Source organism: Hyla sarda, chromosome 3, assembly GCF_029499605.1.
Source record: "Hyla sarda isolate aHylSar1 chromosome 3, aHylSar1.hap1, whole genome shotgun sequence".
NCBI lineage: Eukaryota > Metazoa > Chordata > Amphibia > Anura > Hylidae > Hyla > Hyla sarda.
Window position 1 is genome coordinate 317231606 of NC_079191.1, and position 22375 is coordinate 317253980.

At 43.2% G+C, this 22375-nt stretch overlaps 1 protein-coding gene across 2 annotated transcripts in view; it reads left to right on the forward strand.

Annotated features, from left to right (window-relative positions):
- Window positions 1-22375, forward strand: part of THBS2 (thrombospondin 2) — a 244832-nt gene that overhangs the window by 153764 nt on the left and 68693 nt on the right. Inside the window, exon 1 of one of the 2 annotated variants that reach the window (XM_056567141.1) lies at window positions 10212-10677. The exons of the other annotated variant lie outside the window; for it this stretch is intronic. The gene's annotated coding sequence lies outside the window, so the exon portion shown is untranslated. Of the gene's footprint in view, window positions 1-10211; window positions 10678-22375 lie in introns of those variants that run through there. 2 annotated transcript variants of the gene reach the window in all.

A 22375-nucleotide genomic window follows, 5' to 3' on the forward strand; every position in this document is an offset into this window, starting at 1 on the left:
TGCCACCCACTCTGTCATCAGGTCACTTTCAGGACTAGTGATGCTGCTGCTGCCACCTCCAGGCTGTCTCATTCTGCCACCATTTGTTTTTATTGTGCTTATGCCAGCTCCAGGCTGTCTCATTATTCCACCATATGTTCCCCTCATGCTACTGCCACCTCCACGCTGTGTCATTCAGCCACTATATGTTCTCCTCATGCTGCCGCCAACTCCAGGCTGTGTCATTAAGCCACTATATGGTGTCCTCATGCTGCCGCCAACTTTAGGCTGTGTCATTCAGCCACTATATGGTCTCCTCATGCTGCCACCACCTCCACGATGTGTCATTCAGCCACTATATGGTCTCCTCATGCTGTCGCCAACTCCAGGCTGTGTCATTCAGCCACTATATGTTCTCTTCATGCTGCTGCCACTCCATGCTGTGTCATTCAGCCACTATGTGTGTCAGGATTCGGCAGGCTGGAGGTGGATCCTCTGTGTCAGAGAGGGATTGGCGTGGACCGTACCGGTGGACCGGTTCTAAGTTGCTACTGGTACAATGGCAACAAGATCCGGCCAGGAAGGGAAGGGGAAGTGAGGTTATAAGGACGTGGAGCAGGTGGAAGCTAATTAGACTGATTGGGCCAGGCACCAATCATTGGTGCACTGGCCCTTTAAATCCTAGAGAGCTGGTGCGCGCGCCCTAAGGAGCGGAGCCGCGCACGCCAGGACGTGACAGCCGGGGACAGGTGAGTGACTTGGGATGCGATTCCCGAGCAGGCGCGTCCCGCTATGCGAATCGCATCCCCGCCGGCAGTGTCAGTGCAGCGCTCCCGGTCAGCGGGTCTGACCGGGGCGCTGCAGAGAGAGGAATGCCGCGAGCGCTCCAGGGAGGAGCAGGGACCCGGAGTGCTCGACGTAACAGTACCCCTCCCCTTAGGTCTCCCCCTCTTTTTGTCCGCTTGTCGCTTCACATGGGACGAGGACATTGGGAGCGATTCTAGAGTTTCCTTCTGGAAGACAGAGAAGTCCTGGACAAACTCATCAATGGCAGGCAGTCCAGAAGAAGTGGGAATGGGGAGGGGGGGCAGAGGGTGAAGCTTGCCATGGGGCAGAGTGTTACCAGGACGGGGGCTATGAGGAGGCAAAATCTCTGCTCGTTTATTGCAAAAAACCTCGGCATAGTCCTGATAGGCCTTGGGGAGACCAGGTATAGGAGGAGACACTGAGGTTTGACTGATGGGACTGGGAGCAGACGTGAGGCATTTTTTGTGGCAAGAAGCACCCCAGCTCTTGATCTCCCCGGTGGTCCAGTCAAGGGTAGGAGAATGGCGTTGGAGCCATGGCAGACCGAGGAGGACTTCAGAGGTGCAGTTAGGCAAAACAAAAAATTCATCCAATTCGTGATGCAGTCCAATGCTCATGAGCAGGGGTTCTGTGCGGTAAAGCACAGTGCAGTCCAATTTTACTCCGTTGACCGAGGAAATGTAGAGAGGCTTGACGAGACGGGTCACAGGGATGTTGAATTTATTAACAAAAGAGGCCAAAATGAAATTTCCCGCAGAACCAGAGTCCAAGAAGGCCACAGCTGAGAAGGAGGAGTTGGCAGAAGGAGAAATCCGCACGGGCACAGTGAGACGTGGAGAAGCAGACTTCATACCAAGAGACGCCACTCCCACGTGAGCTGGGTGCGTGCGTGCGTTTCCCAGACGTGGAAGACGAATAGGGCAATCCACCAAGAAATGTTCGGTACTAGTGCAGTACAGACATAAATTTTTATCTCTGCGGCGAGTCCTCTCTTCATGGGTCAGGCGAGACCGATCCACTTGCATAGCCTCCTCGGCGGGAGGCACAGGGGTAGATTGCAAAGGATACTGAGAGAGAGGTGCCCAGAGATCAAGGTCTTTTTCCTGGCGGAGCTCCTGGTGTCTTTCAGAAAAACGCATGTCAATGCGGGTGGCCAAATGGATAAGTTCATGCAGGTTGGCAGGAATTTCTCATGCGGCCAGCACATCCTTGATGTTACTGGATAGGCCTTTTTTAAAGATCGCGCAGAGGGCCTCGTTGTTCCAAGATAATTCAGAGGCGAGGGTACGAAATTGGATGGCGTATTCGCCTACAGAAGAATTTCCCTGGACCAGGTTCAGCAAGGCAGTTTCGGCAGAAGAAGCTCAGGCTGGTTCCTCGAAGACACTACGAACCTCAGCGAAGAAGGACTGTACAGTGGCAGTGACAGGATCATTGCGGTCCCAGAGCGGTGTGGCCCATGACAGGGCCTTCCCAGACAGGAGACTAACCACGAAAGCCACCTTTGACCGTTTGAACGGCAGAGTCTAGAGTCCCCATCAAATTTGTCCGGCAGGGACAAGCGGAGGCCAGGAGCGGGCACTCGCTGCGGAGGAGGTGCAGGAGCTGGCGGAGGAGATGGTTGCTGCTGTAGCTGTGGCAGAAGTTGCTGTAGCATGGCGGTCAACTGCGACAGCTGCTGTCCTTGTTGGGCGAACTGTTGTCCTAGTTGCTCTATCTGTTGAGACTGCTCAGCGACAACTGGCAGCGGGACCTCAGCGGGATCCATGGCTGGATCTACTGTCAGGATTCGGCAGGCTGGAGGGGGATCCTCTGTGTCAGAGAGGGATTGGCGTGGACCATACCGGTTGACCGGTTCTTAGTTGCTACTGGTACAATGGCAACAAGATCCGGCCAGGAAGGGAAGGGGAAGTGAAGTTATAAGGGCGTGGAGCAGGTGGAAGCTAATTAGACTGATTGGGCCAGGCAGCAATCATTGGTGCACTGGCACTTTAAATCTTAGAGAGCTGGCGCGCGCGCGCCCTAAGGAGCCGAGCCACGCGAGCCAGGACGTGACAGCCGGGGACCAGGACAGGTGAGTGACTTGGGATGCGATTCGCGAGCGGGCGCGTCCCGCTATGCGAATCGCATCCCCGCCGGCAGTGTCAGTGCAGCGCTCCCGGTCAGCGGGTCTGACCGGGGCGCTGCAGAGAGAGGAACGCCGCGAGCGCTCCGGGGAGGAGCAGGGACCCGGAGCGCTCGGCGTAACAATGTGGCTCTCCTCCTGCTGCCGCCAACTCCAGGCTGTGTCATTCAGCCAATATATGGTCTCCTCATGCTGCCGCCACCTCCACACTGTGTCATTCAGCCACTTTATGGTCTCCTCATGCTGCCGCCACCTCCACACTGTATCATTCAGCCACTATATGGTCTCCTTATGTTGCCGCCACCTCCACGCTGTGTCATTCAGCCACTATATGGTCTCCTCCTGCTGCCGCCACCTCCACGCTGTGTCATTCAGCCACTATATGTTCTCCTCACGCTGCCGCCAATGCCAGGCTGTTTCATTCAGCCACTATATGGTCTCATCATGTTGTCGCCACCTCCACGCTGTGTTATTCAGCCACTATATGGTCTCCATATGCTGCTGCCACCTCCACGTTGTGTCATTGTGCCACTTTGCGACAGTGATTCTAATAGTGAAGCCTCTGATCTGCATATCATACTGAATAACAGTATTATTTCACTAACCCAAGCACACACCCTATGTGTGTTACAGAAAGGCAAAGTGTTCTACACCCCTATTGAGGCTCTTTGTAGGCCAGAAATAGCCATTTTTAATAGTGATTCGCCACAAATAAATTCAGACCGAAACAAATTTTTTGGGAAAATTCACTCATCTCTAGCAAAGACCAATTTATTTTATCTACTTTCGAGTTTGAATGCTTTTTTCAGAAAGCTTACCCTAAAGAGACACTTCAATATCCTCTCAATATACACTTGCATAAATATGTTATTGATCTAAAGTCCTACATCAAAGATTTCTCAAACTTCATAAGATCACTGACATCTCTTGGAAGTGCAATCTCCCTTTTGTCACAATGACAATTACCTCAGTGTGCACAAACATAGTCCACATTCTGGGAATAAACACTATCACATGAGAAAAGATTCAATGATGCCTGACATGCAGGGAAAAAAATCATTCTTAAAGGGGTACTCCACCCCTAGCATCTTATCCCCTATCCAAAGGATAGGGGATAAGATGTCAGATTGCCAGGGTCCCGCTGCTGGGGACCCCCGGGATCTCCGCTGTGGCACCCCGCTATCATTACTGCACAGAGCAAACTTGACAGGCGATACAGGGGCCGGAGCATCGTGATGTCACGACTCTGCCTCCTCATGACATCACGGCCCGCCCCTCAATACAAGTCTATGGGAGGGGGTGTGGCGGCCATCACGCCCCCTCCCATAGACTTGCATTAAGGGGGCGGGCCGTGACGTCACAAGGGGGCGGATCTGTGATGTCATGAAGCTCCGTTCCCTGTATCGCCGGTCATTACGCACAGAGCGAGTGTGCTCTGTGCAGTATTGATAGCGGGGTGCCGCAGCCGAGATCCCGGGGGTCCCCAGCAGCGGGACCCCAGCGATCTGGCATCTTATCCCCTATCCTCTGGATAGGGGATAAGATGTCTAGGGGCGGAGTACCCCTTTAAGGGTGTCAAATTTACTGTACAGCATAATTGTTCTCATTTCTCAACAAAATGTAATAATAAAATGTGGCAGTCGAATGGAACAGCAAGAGGTATGACATTTGTATCAAGTTTGCCAATTTATTGGCTATTTGAAGAACAAGTGATTTACAACTATATATTCCCGAGGTGATTCTCATATAAAAGATATATAGATGACCTAAGTAAACTCCATAAATTTATCAAATCCTTAAAGGGATTATCCAGCGGGAGGGGTGGGGGTGGGGGGGTCAGAACTTCCTCTGGTGTCCCCGGCTTCCTTCGTCTTGCTTCCGAAATCATGACTTTTGGACCCAAAGTTACATTGGGGCCCAAAATGTCACACTGCCCCTTAACCAATTACTGACTGCAGTGATGTCCTTGAATCTCACCTCACCTGACATCTCTCTGGATTAGATAAGTGCTTTCCAAAACCTGGTATTGACATATGACAGATACCCTGGGGACTTGGTAAAATAGCGATCCCTAATAGCCATTCCTGTTACTGCCTCAATGCATGCACATTGGCCCACATTTATCATTGCAGTGCAAGTGAAGCATTTTTTTACACTTTTTTTTTTTGTGTGCTGATAATGTGTAGGAGCACCAAATTTATTAAAAGGCAAAAGAGCTTTGATAAATGTTGTGCAGGTCCACATTTTCTGAAATTTCTGTCTACACATACACCAAAAAGCTACACCATGTCTGGGCTGGTGTAGTTTTAGAGACTTTTCAGTGGCTTTGCGCCTTTTTTTGCTTCTTTTTACAAAAAGGGGCAGTGATAAATCCCTTCCATATCATGTGTATTGCCAAAATCAGTGGATTGCAACTCAAAATCAGTGGATTGCAACTCAAAATCAGCAGAAATGTGTAAACAAAAAGAGGCAAAAAAAGGTGCAAAAAACCCTGCTTGCGCCTTTTTTGCCCCTTTTTTAGACACAAAAAACTGTCTAAAGACAATGATATATGTGGGCCATTAAATGTGGCTTTTGCTAAGTAATGACCATTCCTAATCCCCCCCCCATTCCCAGTACAATAACCTCTTCCACCTAATTCAAATGATTTACACCTCCTCTTTTTGCATATACACACTATTTGGCCGCTTTATTTGGTGCAAGTACTGAGTTGGACCATCTCTTGCCTTGAGTACTGCCTTCCTTCTGCCATACTTTCTACAAGGGGCTGGTAATATTTCTTACAGATTTTGGTCCATATGAACATCATGGAATCACACAATTGCTGAAGATTTCCATTCCACCACATCCCAAAGATGCTCTATTGGATTAGTGATCTGATGACTGTAGAGGCCACTGGACTACAGTGAACTCATTGTCATGTTAAACAAATCAGTTCAAGATGATGTGATGTAACATGGTACATAATCCTGCTGGAAGTTGCCATCAGAAGATTGAATTACATTTAAACGCAAAGGGTAGGCTGTTGGGTTTAAATGATTCCCAATTGTTATTAAGGGGCCCAATATATGCCAAGAAAATGTCCCCCATGCCATTACACCACCACAACCAGCCTAATCCGTTTATACAGGACAGGATGGATCCATGCTTTCCTGTTGTTTACACAAAATTCTGACCCTGCCCTTTAAATGTTCCAGCTGGACTGGAGATTCATCAGTCCAGGCAACGTTCTTCCAGTCTACTATTGTCCAAGTTTGGTGAGGCTGTGTAAATTGTAGCCTCAGTTTCCTGTTCTTAGTAGACAGGAGTGGCACCTGGTTTGGTAGTATCTGCCTAAAGATTCAACACATTGTGCGTTCAGAGATGGTATTTTGCATACCTTTGTTGTAAAAAGTGGGTATTTGAGTTACTGTTGCCTTTGTGTCCTCTTGAACAAGTCTACCCATTCTTTTGTAGAGATGGTTGTGTGTGAAAATCCCAGTAGATCAGCAGTTTCTAAAATATTCAGTCCAGCCCTTCTGGCATGAACAACCATGAAACATATAAAGTCACTAAAATCTCCTTTCTTCCCCATTCTGATGCTTGGTTTGAACTTCAGCAAGTTTTCTTGACCATGTGTGCATATCTAAATGCATTGATTTGCTGCCATCTGGTCATAAATTAATTATCACCCTATCCACAGAATAAGGGATGAGCTTCTGATCGCAGGAGGTCCAACCACTGGGATCCCTTGCCATCTCCTGAACGGAATACTGACTCGCAGGGAGTACAACACTCATGCATCTCAGTAACTCCCATAGAGAATGAATGGAGCACATGTATGAAGCATGTAGAAAACAAAAATGTAGAAAACAAAGACAGGCGGGGAAGGCAAAAACATATAACTTTAAAAAGGCAAACTTCCCTGGGCTGAGATCTGCACTACAGGACATAGACTGGGGGGAGGTGTTGTCAAATACTGATACAGAAGGTAAATGGGACATCTTTAAATCAACTCTAAATAACTATACAGCTAAATATATACCAAAGGGGAACAAATATAAACGATTAAAACTAAATCCTACATGGCTGACACATGATGTTAAAAGAGCAATAAACAACAAAAAAATAGCCTTCAAAAATTACAAATCTGATGGGTCAGCTATAACATTTAAACAGTACAAGGAGCTTAATAAAATCTGTAAAAATGTAATAAAAATAGCAAAAATTCAAAATGAGAGACAGGTGGCCAAAGAAAGCAAAACTAATCCTAAATATTTTTTTAGACATATAAATGCAAAAAAAACAAGGACAGAGCATGTAGGACCCCTTAATAGTGATAATGGGGAGGTTGTCACAGGCGATCAAGAGAAGGCGGAGCTACTGAATGGGTTCTTTAGTTCTGTATACACTATGGAAGAAGGAGCTGACATTGGCCAGGTCAGTGCTGGTAACACAACATGTAATGTACTGAACTGGCTTAATGTAGATATGGTACAAGGTAAGTTAAGTGATATAAATGTAAGCAAATCCCCAGGACCGGATGGACTACACCCAAGAGTTCTTAGAGAGGTAAGTTCAGTAATATCTGTACCCCTGTTCATGATATTTAGAGATTCTCTGGTGTCTGGTATTGTGCCAAGGGACTGGCGCAAGGCGAATGTGGTGCCAATCTTCAAAAAGGGCTCTAGGTCATCGCCAGGCAATTATAGACCGGTAAGTCTAACGTGCATTGTGGGTAAATTGTTTGAAGGACTTATAAGGGATTACATACAGGAATACATAGGGGATAATTGTATTATAAGTGATAGCCAGCATGGGTTTACTAAGGATAGAAGTTGTCAAACCAATCTAATTTGCTTTTATGAAGAGGTGAGTAGAAGCCTTGACAGAGGAATGGCTGTGGATATAGTGTTTCTGGATTTTGCTAAAGCATTTGATACTGTCCCTCATAGACGTCTGACAGGTAAGTTAAGGTCTTTGGGTTTGGAAATTTTAGTTTGTAACTGGATTGAACACTGGCTCATGGATCGTACCCAGAGAGTGGTGGTCAATGATTCGTACTCTGATTGGTCCCCGGTTATTAGTGGTGTACCCCAAGGTTCTGTACTGGGCCCGCTGTTGTTTAATTTATTTATTAATGATATAGAGGATGGTATTAACAGCTCTGTTTCTATCTTTGCAGATGACACCAAGCTTTGTAGCACAGTACAGTCTATAGAGGATGTGCATAAGTTACAAGATGACTTGGATAGACTAAGTGTCTGGGCATCCACTTGGCAAATGAGGTTCAATGTGGATAAATGTAAAGTTATGCATCTGGGTACTAATAACCTGCATGCGTCGTATGTCTTAGGGGGGATTAAACTGGCAGAGTCACTGCTAGAGAAGGATCTGGGTGTACTTGTAGATCACAGACTACAGAATAACATGCAATGTCAGGCTGCTGCTTCCAAAGCCGGCAGGATATTGTCATGTATCAAAAGAGGCATGGACTCAAGGGACAGGGACATAATACTCCCCCTTTATAAAGCATTGGTACGGCCTTACCTGGAATATGCTGTTCAGTTTTGGGCACCTGTCCATAAAAGGGACACTGCGGAGTTGGAAAAGGTGCAGAGACGCGCGACTAAACTAATATGGGGAATGGAACATCTTAGCTATGAGGAGCGATTAAAGGAGTTACAATTGTTTAGTCTTGAGAAGAGACGTTTAAGGGGGGATATGATAAACGTATATAAGTATATTAATGGCCCATACAAAAAATATGGAGAAAAACTGTTCCAGGTTAAACCCCCCCAAAGGACGAGGGGGCACTCCCTCCGTCTGGAGAAGAAAAAGTTTAGTCTCAAGGGGCGACACGCCTTCTTTACCATGAGAACTGTGAACTTATGGAACAGTCTACCTCAGGAACTGGTCACAGCAGGAACAATTAACAGCTTTAAAACAGGATTAGATACATTCCTGGATAAAAATAAGATTAATGCTTATGAAGAAATATAAAATCTCATCCCTTCCTCAATATCGCGCCGCACCCCTACCCCTTAATTCCCTGGTTGAACTTGATGGACATGTCTTTTTTCGACCGTACTAACTATGTAACTATGTAACTATGTAACTATGATCCTCTTTTGGAGATCGCGGGGGTCCCATTGGTCAGACATTCCAGTGGATAGGGAATAAGTTATTTTTCACCGGATAACACCTTTAATAAGTGTACCTAATAAAGTTGCCAGTGAGTTTATCATGTAATGCGATTTATGGCCATATACAATCTGAAGAAGGGGAGTATAACCCCTAAAAGCGGTCACTGTGCTTACGTGGATACTCTGAATGAACTGTAGCAGTGCCAACCCAAATGGCGGTATATATAGGGAAAAAAGAGAACAATTTCTAGCATACTGGTCAGAGGTATGGAAAAGTGAAATTTCTCCAAAAGCCTATCAGAATGCTGGGACCCCCCACAATCTCCTGTAAGTGGCCTGTCTACTTATCTGTCCACAGTCTGTTCCGGCAGCCACCTTCCTAGATGAGCACAAGTAACAGCCTGCTCAGTCAACCACCATCCACAGCAATGTACCGCCACAGCCGGAGATTGACTGACAATGGCCGACACACTCATCCAGGAAGGTAGAAGGCGAGCATCGGAAGAATTGGGACGAAGATGGGTACAGTATGTAGACGGGGCCTCATACAGGAGATCGCTGGGGGTAGGACTCTCACAATTAGGGAATTATCTTGTATCTTGTGGATAGGGGATAAGTGTCAGAGATGTTTCGTTTCCTAGACTAGCCATTGTTCTCTTTTGATTTATCATACTATTACAGAGTGGGTTGAAAAATTTGGTGCACTTTGATGCAAAAAAAAACAAAAAAACAAGAAATCACTTCAGAACACCATTTAGCATGATTCCTCCTCTTCTTTGTGTATTTTCTGCACAGTTGCAACTTTTTAAAAGTGCTCTCCAAAGGCAGTTTTGTAAGCCAGGTCCGGGCTGGTGAAGATTTGTGGTGTTTTGGAGGGGTTTGTGACCTTTTGTGTAGCATTTACACTTGATTAATCCATTACCCCTGCAAAGTGAAAATGAAACTGTCTTTTGCACGATCATTTGTAGTTTTTTGCTTAGAGTGTAAAGCAAAAAAAGGCTCTAAAGACAACAAAAAATGTCCCCCATAGCAAACAGACAGCAAGCTGGGATTCTGAATAAGTTTTTTTATTCAGTCAATAAACTTTCTTTGACAGTAAACTACTTAAAGAGTCAAGGTTACCCCCCACACTTCTCCATGTGAGGAGCAGTTTATCAGCAGCAGTCCTTTGTCTGTCATGGCCAGAGTCCTGAGGTAAAATCCCTCACATGAGCTCCACATTGACTGCAGGGCTCATAGAAGGAGTCCTGTCCAGCGCTGGTGTCACCATTCCCTCTCTTTTATAGCTCCTCACACAAAAGCCTCAATAAGTTTCCCTGGTCCCTGGCTGTGGTCATGGCCCCTCCTCAGACACACAGAAGGGGGCAGGCTTCAGCATCATCACCTCACACAGCCAGGGAATAGTGTCAGCTCTGACGGGGATTATGTCATTCCACTGGTTTTTTTCTAACTTCTTGAAAGTGCTTCCTTATGGGGGCTGACTGACAGCAAAGCTGGAGTGCGCACTATATAAGTGAGTGAGGGCTTCTCCTGCAGCATTGTAGACAAGGCTCCTCACAATACAGGCAGGAGGGACCTCACAGGAAACCAAGGATATTTGCTTTGTACTTAACACTATTGTAACACTTTCTTCAGCTACAGGTAAGACATTCGGGATTTGCTTTCCTAATATATTTACAATTATACCTATATTTGCAGATATAGTGTTACAGAATCTTGTGATTTTGTATTTGCATTACTGGACTAATAGGGCTACTCCAATCTATCATATATAGTGTATAATATAGCTGTGTGTTGAAGTATATGCAGGCGTGGATAAACAGATAGATCAGGGAAAAAATGCAGTATATCAGTGGTCCCCAAACTGTGGCCTTCCAGATGTTGCAAAACTACAATTCCCAGCATGCCTGGACAGCCGTTGGCTGTCCAGGCATGCTGGGAGTTGTAGTTTTGCAACATCTGGAGGGCCACAGTTTGGGGAACTCTGCAGTATATGGTATATTAATCACAAAATGTGGAACTAATTTTTCACATTTCTGGAGTGCTGCATGACTATTGTGTTTTAGATAGATAGATTATAAAAATAAAAAAATGCAGTATGTGGTATATTAACCACAAAATAAAATGTCTAAAACATTTTTCACATTACTGGAGTGCTGCATGACTATTGTGTTTTAGATAGATAGATCATTAAAAAAATGCAGTATATGGTATATTATTCACAAAATGTGGACATCATTTTTACATTTCTGGAGTGCTGCCTAATTATTGTGCTTTAGATAGAACATAAAAATTAAAAATGCAGTATGTAATATATTAACCACAAAATAAAATGTCTAAAACATTTTTCACATTACTGGAGTGCTGCATGACTATTGTGTTTTAGATAGATAGATAGATAGATCATTAAAAAAAATGCAGTATATGGTATATTATTCACAAAATGTGGACATATTTTTTACATTTCTGGAGTGCTGCATGATTATTGTGCTTTAGATAGATAGAACATAAAAATAAAAAATGCAGTATGTGGTATATTATTCACAAAATGTGTAAAGCATTTTTCACATTTTTGGAGTGCTGCGTGACTATTGTGTTTTAGATACATAGATCATAAAAATAAAAAAATGCAGTATATGGTATGTTAACCACAAAACGTGTGAAGTATTTTTTTACATTTTTGGAGTGCTGCGTGACGATTGTGTTTTAGATCGATACATATATTATTTGATGTTTATTAGGTTAGCTATCTGGTAACTTAATGGTGGCCTATGTAACTATATGTAGGAATAGGCTGCTCCTGGTATATACAGTCACACGGCATACAGTATATAGAGCTCTTTTGTTATGGATAGTGCTTCCATTCAATTTTCTGGATCAGGCGCAGAACAACTGGCTGCACTGTACGTTTGAGAACGTTTCAATAGGATTGTTCTGAATTGCTTGGTTGGCACTGGAGGACTTGGTACAGCTGGATGCATTGCTTGGAAGGGGCTGGACAGTCACTTTGTTACTGTTTGGATGAAGCTGGATCTGGCCCTAAAGGAATGAAGGGGGGAAAATGCTCTGTGCCTGACTTGTGTATTTGGAGGCTACATAGGTTGACATTATAGAACTGGATTATGGATACCTTTTAGATGCCAGGTCAGATGGGCATCAGTATTCATATAGTCTTAGCATATTGTATTTATGGCATGTTTATCCTTTTTTTTTTTACAATATTGACAAAAGACGGTTATATTTAACTATTTTATATACCCTTGGTTTCCAATCTGTGGAGCTCCAGCTGTGGCAAAACTACAACTTCCAGCATGCCCGGAAAGCCTACGGCTTTCCGGGCATGCTGGAATTTGTAGTTTTGCCGCAGCTGGAGGTCCACAGTTTGGAGACTAATGTGATATACAATTCTGTCCTGGGATTTAAGCTTGTAGTCATTCTTCCATAATCTGACCCATACTGGGGTGTCCTACTAAAACTCATGTATAGAGGACATAAGAATTCACCACATTCCTACTGGATATTTTTTGGTTGTATTATGGTTGTATAGGTGTCAGAAAATTCATTGTGAAACATATTCAATGTGATGGTTTCGGATTTTACTTAAAGGGGTACTCCGGTGAAAACCTTTTTTCTTTTAAATCAACTGGTGGCAGAAAGTTAAACATATTTGTACATTACTTCTATTAAAAAATCTTATTCCTTTCTGTACTTATTAGCTGCTGAATACTACAGAGAAAATGCTTTTCTTTTTGGAATGCTCTCTGATGACATCACGAGCACAGTTCTCTCTGCTGAAGTTATTATAATAATATTAACACTTTATTTATTGTTGTCCTTAATGGGATTTGAACCCAAGTCCCCAGCACTGCAAGGCAGCAGTGCTAACCACTGAGCCACCATGCTGCCCTTAGCATACATCTGTTATGCATGGTTGCTAAAATGGACAGAGATGTCAGCAGAGAGCACTGTGCTCGTGATGTCATCAGTGTTCCAAAAAGAAAGGAATTTCCTTTGTAGCATTCAGCAGCTAATAAGTACTGGAAGGATTAACCCCTTAAGGACGCAGGACGTAAATGTACGTCCTGGTGCGGTTGTACTTAACGCACCAGGACGTACATTTACGTCCTGTGCATAACCGCGGGCATCGGAGCGATGCCCGTGTCATGCGCGGCTGATCCCGGCTGCTGATCGCAGCCAGGGACCCACCGGCAATGGCCAACGCTCGCGATCTCGCGGGCGTCCGCCATTAACCCCTCAGGTGCCGGGATCAATACAGATCCCGGCATCTGCAGCAGTGCGCAATTTGAATGAATGATCGAATCGCCCGCAGCGCTGCTGCAGGGAGCCGATCATTCTGAATGCCGCACGGAGGTCCCCTCTCCTTCCTCCGTCCGGCTCCCTGCGTCTCCTGCTCTGGTCTGAGATCGAGCAGACCAGAGCAGAAGATCGCCGATAACAATGATCTGTTCTATGTCCTATACATAGAACAGATCAGTATTAGCAATCATGGTATTGCTATGAATAGTCCCCTATGGGGACTATTCAAGTGTAAAAAAAAATGTAAAAAAATGTAAAAGTAAAAGGAAAAAAAAGTGAAAAATCCCCTCCCCCAATAATAAAAGTAAAACGTCCGTTTTTTCCTATTTTACCCCCAAAAAGCGTAAAAAATAAATTTTATAGACATATTTGGTATTGCCGCGTGCGTAAATGTCCGAACTATTAAAATAAAATGTTAATGATCACGTACGGTGAATGGCGTAAATGAAAAAAAAAATAAGTCCAAAATTGCTACTTTTTTAATACATTTTATTAGAAAAAAAATAATAAAAAATGTATTAAGTTTTTTATATGCAAATGTGGTATCAAAAAAAAGAAAGTACAGATCATGGCGCAAAAAATGAGCCCCCATACCGCCGCTTATACGGAAAAATTAAAAAGTTAGAGGTCATCAAAATAAAGGGATTATAAACGTACAAATTTGGTTAAAAAGTTTGTGATTTTTTTTAAGCACAACAATAATAGAAAAGTATGTAATAATTTTTTACCATAAATTGTACGGCGTGAAAACGAAACCTTCCAAAATTAGCAAAATTGCGTTTTTCTTTTTAATTTCCCCACAAAAATAGTGTTTTTTGGTTGCGCCATACATTTTATGATATAATGAGTGATGTCATTACAAAGGACAACTGGTCGCGCAAAAAACAAGCCCTCATACTAGTCTGTGGATGAAAATATAAAAGTGTTATGCTTTTTAGAAGGCGAGGAGGAAAAAATGAAAACGTAAAAATTAAATTGTCTGAGTCCTTAAGGCCAAAATGGTCTGAGTCCTTAAGGGGTTAAGATTTTTTAATAGAAGTAATTTACAAATATGTTTAACTTTCTGCCATCAGTTGATTTAAAAGAAAAAAGGTTTTCACCGGAGTACCCCTTTAAATGATGGCGTGGATGCGAAATTTATTGCATTATTGGGATTACTGAAGTGGAGGGATCCGGCGCCGGACCAGTGTGGAGGTCTGACGTCGAAGTAGACAACATACTTGTGGTGCAATAATCCCAGCTGGTGGTGGATAGTTAGCACTCAAATACCTTATTAATTTATGTAAACCTAATAAAACACAAAACAAGCATAACCCAAGAAATCCCACAATTTGGAAAGTGCTGGGATCATCTGGGATCATAAAGAAATGTTGAGGGGTTCAGGTTAGGAACCCTGACTGGTCTGACTGAAATAAAGCTGAATTCCTCTTTCGTTGTTACATGTAATTGATTATATGAAATCCTAACCAGTTATCTGTTTGCGGTGGAGAGAGCTGCGTTTTAACTGTGCGTGTGCCAAGTAACTGTCCTTATTGCTTTCTGAGATTATACTGCTGCATATGTCAGCTCTGCTGGATAATAATATTATTGTTAGCGTGTAGGAAGGTGACAAAATAAGGAAGGAGTAATTCTGTTCTGGCTTCTATTTGTGATGATGAGAGGAATGTGTCAAAAGTTGCACCTCTGTGCTAGACTTTAGTAGAGCCTACTTTACTAGAGTTACTGCAGTAGAGAATGCTGAGCTTTGCTGATTGCACCAGATGAAAAGCATGGATCCTAGCTCCTTTCTTATTATAAGCATCATTTTATAAAGCAGGAAGAGCTGAGAAGATGGATATATATCTTTGTAGGAATAAAAAAATATCTATTCTTAGAAGTCCATTGGTAACATCACTAGGATTGCCCCCTGAGCATGGAAAGATCAGAGATTTTAATCAATAAATAAAAAGTTATAGTGAATCTTTTCCCACAAAGACATAAACAGTCATGGCCGTAAATGTTGGCACCCCTGAAATTTTTCAAGATAATGAAGTATTTCTCACAGAAAAGGATTGCAGTAACACATGTTTTGCTATACACATGGTTATTCCCTGTGTGTGTATTGGAACTAAACCAAAAAAGGGAGGAAAAAAAGCAAATTGGACATAATGTCACACCAAACTCCAAAAATGGTCTGGACAAAATTATTGGCATCCTTAACTTAATATTTGGTTGCACACCCTTTGGGAAAAATAACGGAAATCATTTGCTTTCTGTAACCATCAATAAGCTTCTTACACCTCTCAGCCGGAATGTTGGACAACTCTTCCTTTGTAAACTGCTCCAGGTCTCTCTTATTGGAAGGACGCCTTTTCCCAACAGCAATTTTAAGATCTCTCCACAGGTGTTCAATGGGATTTAGATCTGGACTCATTGGTGGCCACTTCAGAACTCTCCAGCACTTTGTTGCCATCCATTTCTGGGTGCTTTTTGATGTATGTTTGGGGTTATTGTCCTGCTGGAAGACCCAAGATCTCGGACGCAAACCCAGCTTTCTAACACTGGGCTGTACAGTGCGACCCAAAATCCGTTGGTAATCCTCAGATTTCATGATGCCTTGCACACATTCAAGGCACCCAGTGCCAGAGGCAGCAAAACAACCCCGAACCATAATTGAACCTCCATCATATTTCAATGTAGGTACTGTGTTCTTTTCTTTGTAGGCCTCATTCCAATTTTGGTAAACAGTAGAATGATGTGCTTTACCAAAAAGCTCTATTTTGGTCTCATCTGTCCACAAGACGTTTTCTCAGAAGGATTTTGGCTTACTCAAGTTCATTTTGGCAAAATATAGTCTTGCTTTTTTATGTCTCTGTGTCAGCAGTGGGGTCCTCCTGGGTCTCCTGCCATAGCGTTTCATTTCATTTAAATGTCGGCAGATAGTTCGCGCTGACACTGATGCTCCCTGAGCCTGCACGACAGCTTGAATATCCTTGGAACTTGTTTGGGGCTGTTTATCCACCATCCGGACTAATCTGCGTTGACACCTTCCATCAATTTTTCTCTTCCGTCCCCACCCAGGGAGATTACTTACAGTGCCGTGGGTTGCAAACTTCTTGATAATGTTGCGCACTGTGGACAAAGGCAAATCTAGATCTCTGGAGATGGACTTGTAACCTTGAGATTGTTGATATTTTTCCACAATTTTGGTTTTCAGGTCCACAGACAGTTCTCTTCTCCTCTTTCTGTTGTCCATGCTTTAGTGTGGCACACACAGATACACAATGCAAAGACTAAATGAACTTCTCTCCTTTTTATCTGCTTTCAGGTGTGATTCTTATATTTCCCACACCTGTTACTTGCCCCAGGTGAGTTTAAAGGAACATCACATGCTTGAAACAATCTTATTTTTCCACGATTTTGAAAGGAAGCCAATACTTTTGTCCAGCCCATTTTTGGGGTGCCAGCATTTACAGCCATGACTGTTTAATCTGCTCAGCTCCTCCTGCATTATAACATGATGCCAACAGCTTAGATAGCATTTCCATGGTGACAGGTTCCTTTTAAACTGATCTCCAATCTTCATAAATGCCTAGTTTGTTTCTCTGTACCCCCCACTCTCCCACGCATTTTACTGCAGTTCTGCTTGTTCAAAATGGCTGGTTTGTATATGAGCCACATTTATCAAAAAGCCACTGCAGGAAAAACAGATTTCTGAAGGAAAAAGCTACAAAAAGGGGATAGTAAGTTGACAAGTGCTCGACCAGTGAAAACAAGACTACATACTCACTTTAAACTTTATTACAGGTAGAGCTCATTCACATTCTGCTCAGAACTAAAGCTGAGAACATTCCATTTCCAGCAGCCTCCCATTGATCTCAATAGAAGGCTGCTGCTTATTTAACATAAGTAAGTTCTGCCAAATGAATTTCCATGTTCATTCTTTGGGCCTATGGACATTGAGGAAATTTTGGCAAAAACAAGCATCATAAATCAAAGTCCCATTAACTAATGAGCTTTTCCAGGTGAATTCCGCCAACAGAATGAACATTTGAAAACATTAATTCCAAGCGCAATTTAGATTATTATTTTCCTTTTTTCCGTGGTACAGTTTCCATGTACCTATGGATTAATGGAGATTTTATAGCTGGACTTGACAAGTCTAAGAAGCCAAGCAACCATTGGACTTTGAAACAGAATTGGTGTCTAACTTTGGCTTTGTCTCCTACTGCTATCTATGAAAACCCTAACAGGATTCAAATGTGTTTTACTGGCTCCTGCAATGGTATACAGTGGTCCCTCAACATACGATGGTAATCTGTTCCAAATGGAACATCATTTGTTGAAACCATCGTATGTTGAGGGATCCGTGCAATGTAAAGTATAGGACAGTGGTCTACAACCTGCGGACCTCCAGATGTTGCAAAACTACAACACCCAGCATGGCCGGACAGTCTTTGGCTGTCCAGCATGCAGGGTGTTGTAGTTTTGCAACATCTGGAGGTCCGCTGGTTGTAGACCACTGTTAGAGAAAGTTGTACTCACCTGTCCCCGCCGCTCCGGACCGACACTGCTGCCCGGGATGTCGCCGTCCATCGCTGTCGCCGCGTCCCCGACGCTCCGGCAAGGCCTTTGCTTCCACGGCAACCGCGCTCTCCGCCGCCGCCATCACGTCGCTACGCACGCCGCTCCTATTGGATGACGGGATGGCGTGCGAAGCGACGTGATGACGTCGATGGAGAGCGCTGGCGATGCAGAGGATTCCGAAGTGGACGCGCCAGAGCCCCGAGGACAGGTGAGTGACCATCACACGGGACACCGTAGACGGCTATCCGTTGGCAGCTGAAGCAGTCTGCGCTGCCGGATAGCCGTTTATGCGATGGCCCCGACATAAAAAAGCATCGTATGTTGATGCTGCCTTCAACATGCCATGGCCTCTGAGAGACCATCACATGTTGAAATTATCGTATGTCGGGGCCATCGTAGGTCGAGGGGTCACTGTAACTGGTTCCTATTGTATTCAAGCTTAGAGATTTTGTTGTGGTTCCTAATCACATTGTAACATGTACTGGAAAGACTTTGTCATATAGCTGTTATTTGTAGTCCTATACCTCTTATTTTCTTTCTATGTACAAATGAATTTGAGAATGCAACAGTTATATAGTAGTTGTAGCTCATAATCCCATGTTCACATGAGCTAGAAAGTGTGAAGTTATATATTGTAATATAGTAAGAATTAGAATGTAGTCCCTTATTTTATACATGGTGGTTCAAAACATATGGTGCAAAAGAGAACATAAGACTCATATATTAACATAAAAAAACACACTATCCAACTTTTATCTATCTATACACTAGTAATAGCATGCCCGGACAGCCAACGGCATACTGGGGTTGAAGTTTTTCCACATCTGGGGGGCCACAGTATGAGACCACTGATAGAGTCGTCAGAGGGCTTGTCTGACAGAATGAGCACTGAATGGCATCCAATGTTGGAAATGTTTCTTTAAAAAAATAAAATAAAAAAAAAACATACAAAGCAATAGAGAACTGTCTGCAAAGGTATGCTTATCCTTTAGGCATCTTAAATTGCACAGACATTTCTTGTTTATGTAAGCTCCCCCATTGAAGGTCTGTAGATAAATTAAAGCAACCCCGCAAAGTTGCATTCTCAGGCACCTAAACTCAGGCCCAGATGTTCAGCTGATATTATATACTAAACATAAACATTTAATGCTCAGGAGAATTTGACCTTTAAGAAAATTTTGTGTTTCTTGAACCTGAAGAAAGTATTTGGATGGTTAATAACATGGTAGTTGTGTATGACCTCTGTTGACCTCAACAAACAGAGAATTTTATTATAAATGTGAGGTTTGTGCCAACTTGGCTGATGCGCTAGGTTAAGCGGTTTCCTTTGTAATAATTTAACACGTGTACTTTAGTCTCATATGCCAAACTATGCGTATTCCAATGTTATCAGTTTGGCTTTAAAAAAAATGCAAATACTCGTATTACTGAAACACACTCTCTAATTTATTTGTCATTATGTTAAGGAGTTCTGAAATGTGTCATTATGAAGCCACATTCCTCTGTACTGAGCTGTCTCTGTGATTAAACGCTCACTAGCTTTATAGAATCTGTATATTACTTTATGTCTATGTGGCATTTCTTTTCTATGTGTGTTTAAGAGTTGCATGTTTAAAAATCATATTTTTGAATGTGCATGGCATATACAGTATAATAAGAGAAGCCAGAAGCAGTGTAAACATACCCTTACTGTGGTTACAGTAGTGTTCCATAGGTACATTGAGGGAGATTTATGAGCTATAAGGGGACATTTACTAAAGCATTTGCAAATGGCCAATGTAGACCGAGAATCTGGGATTGCCGCATTTATTATGCAACTCTTCGCAGTCTACATGTCATTTGCGCCATCTGGGGCATGTTTGTTGGGTGAGGTTTGCATGGCGAATCTTTTGGTGCTGGATTTATCATCTGTGACAATTGGCCAAAATTGTGAAAATCCCATGCCACCCCTAACCATCCATATCTAACTGTGCAATCTATACTTAAAAGTAAACAACCCTGTTAAGGGCTCATTCACACCATGTCTTTGGGATACGGCACCCAGATCCTGCTGCATAATTTAAAAACGGCCCGCTGCCAAATTCCCGCCAGACCCGCACTGCAACCTATTCATTCGAATGAGCCGGACGGAGTCAGATAGTGACTATGGTCAGCTCATTTTTGGCCGATTTTTGGTTTTGTTGCTGGACTGAAAACTGTGGTATGCCGCAGTTGTTAGTCCGGCAGCAAAACTGATACTGTTTAAAAATGATATCTGACCAAATCCCTCTCTGAAAGCAGCCCCCATCCTCCTGAGAGACACAGACTACATGGTTCCTGCCCTGCACTGATGAGTCATGCTCTCTTTAGTGCTTAGAACTGAGAGGTGTGTGCAGCCTTAGCCAATCAGACACTGAACCTTTCTCTGCTGCTGAGAGCAGGAGGGTGGGGGCTGTCAAAGCAGAGCTGCAATGATTGCTAGACAAGGGCATAGAAGGATGGAAAAGAATATCAAGCAGCTAGAGAAGACAACAGAGGCAACAGGAACCATGCATATCAAACAGGAGGGTTTACAGGGAACATATCCAGATAGTGTAATGGTTTTACAGATCTATATATACTGTAGTGGTATACAAACTTGAGCCTGGGACTGTAACATCATCTACAGTTTCCAAAGTCTCTTCCCAAAATCATTTTCCATAACACAGGCAAATAATTTCACCAATTTGCTTATTTTTTGCCCATAGCTTGCTCATTGAAAAGTGTAGCATGTATACCTGGTGCTTAGTTTGGCCACCAAACAGCAAGTGTTTAGTTGCAATGTCTTCCCAGAACACAGTGGATGATAAATTTCCCCTTTGGTGGTCGCCAATCATTTACCATGTCTTTTAAACGTTTTTAAAGTCTACCTTAATGGTTTTAAAAAGTATCTAGATAAAGATCCATGGCCACGAGGGGTTCTAAGAATTTTCTTCTTGGAGGTTCTTGCTCCTGGGAGCCTAGAGAGAAAATCTAAGATCTGTCTTAAAAGTCCTAAACAGGATAACTCCTCTCGAACATTAACTTAACCTGTATTAGGGTGAGATTTTGCCTAAAGCAGACAGGCCCTTTAAGAGTTAAGCAAAAGAAAAACCAGTAATTTTTAAATGCTTTCCAGGAAACTGAAAAGTATGTTTTGAAAGCATATCCATGAATACCCACGTGACACACTGTTCAGCCTTTCTAGTTGAAAGATTAGGAGCTACTTGTACCTCATCTGGAAAATGACTTCTAAGCACATCTGGAAGCCATATTCTCTCTCACCTTATACCTGAAAAAGTACCCCTGTAGTTTTTGGCTTACTAAAGTTTCTACTTAGTATTAAATCATCATATGAGAAGACAATCTTACCTTTTATTTGAACCATTTACCATGTTGGATGTACAGAAAGAATATATATCTGTTCCTAGCAGCACTAGCTTAACACTAACATAGACATATGGATGTGTCACAACAAAATAAACATCTTAAAAATCTTTCCTCTAACTGATCGATTCACTAAGGTCCTGAGGCAGCTAGCATTACCAAATAAATCCAGTATTTTCATGAGATTCTTATTCTAGTTCAGTCTTGCTGCTCCAGAAATAACCCAGGAATCTGCATGATAGTTCAATGTAAGCTGATCAGAACATAAACGTAGACATGCACTACAAGGGCACAAGTGGAAGCCTCTTACGTGATTCATTTCCTTTCCATATTTGCTTGGGGCTTTTGTCTGCCTGGGATTTCTGTGGGCACAGTTTGCGTTGACATTTTTAAATGTACTTTCTAGTTCTGAATTTTCTTCTATGTTTTCAGTGTAGAATTGTTTGGAAGACCTGTCCTCACCTGTCAGAACATAAGTCATATGACTTGTGAATTGTAGTATGTGATGTCTAGCAGCTAGGATGAGGAGATGCAATGGAGGGCATCCTTTACACTCTAGAAAGCCCCTTTCCCAGTCATCCCCATGTAATGTCTGTTTCCTGCAATACCTAGTAGGATAAAAAAAAAACTATCTGAAACGCAAAATTTATATAGAGACTCCAAGGGTCTAAGGGTGTTCAAATGTGCAAATGGTGACAAGAATTTTCAGTCCTTTTTGCAATTTTACGAATAGATCCCCCATCACACAGTAATTCAAAGAAGAGAAGGTGCTGTGTCTTTGTAGAGTTGCTGTCTCCACCTTCCCACACCCTCTGCTCTCTTGTACTGGCTTCTTCCAGTCATGGGCTGGTACATGAGGAACCATGTAGGAGCAGATAGCTCAGAGCTCAATTGCACAAAGCATCAATATAGGCACACTAAGCACCACAGACATGCTTGCTCCAGACTGGTAGCCGGAGCCCCACACCTGATGATCCTTCTATATGGGTCATGACAACTGGATTATGGTACACACCTCTAATACCAAAGTAAGATGAGCAACCATTAGGTTATAGCTTATGCCCTGGTCATA